This window comes from Penaeus monodon, chromosome 21 (genome assembly GCF_015228065.2).
Source record: "Penaeus monodon isolate SGIC_2016 chromosome 21, NSTDA_Pmon_1, whole genome shotgun sequence".
Lineage (NCBI taxonomy): Eukaryota > Metazoa > Arthropoda > Malacostraca > Decapoda > Penaeidae > Penaeus > Penaeus monodon.
The window spans coordinates 37,349,548-37,349,807 of record NC_051406.1 but is presented as its reverse complement, the minus strand read 5'-3'; positions in this window follow the sequence as shown (position 1 = coordinate 37,349,807).

Here is a 260-nt window from a genome sequence, read left to right as displayed (position 1 = left end):
AGAAGAAAGGAGAACTGATAAAATGATAATATGACCAAATGACATAATAACAAAAAAGGGGAGATAAAATTCAGAGCCAGTGACAGAAGCGCTAATGAAGGCAATAGGGGGGAAAGAGAACGACGTTGACAATGGCACGTTATATAACTACTGATGATGATGATATTGATAGAAGTTGGTTGGATAATTAACGAGATCCTTGGCCAAGTTATCGTTTCTAGAAATGCTGTTTTATCATCTCGTTTTTTTTCCCTTTCTCG